The following is a 269-nucleotide window of genomic DNA, read 5'->3' as shown; positions in this document are numbered from 1 at the left end:
TTTCAAGCAAGTGATTTCGGTCTTTACAAATTATGTACAGAACACAAACTGAAAAGAATCTTAAATAAAGTAACACGACATCATACTCCAGACAGTACAATATATGAACAATTGGGGTGTGGAGTTGATGATTGAAACAAATAGTTGTCGACGTTTCGACCCTCGTAACTGAGCAGGTATGGTATTGTCCTTGCGGTGGGGTCTTCTTCAGGACAGGAAAAAAGGGGGGTTGGACCACCTATTTGATGTATACAAATGCTAGTATTAGT

The sequence above is a fragment of the Lissotriton helveticus genome, chromosome 8 (assembly GCF_964261635.1).
Source record: "Lissotriton helveticus chromosome 8, aLisHel1.1, whole genome shotgun sequence".
Taxonomy (NCBI): domain Eukaryota; kingdom Metazoa; phylum Chordata; class Amphibia; order Caudata; family Salamandridae; genus Lissotriton; species Lissotriton helveticus.
Note: the sequence above shows the minus strand (reverse complement) of the source record.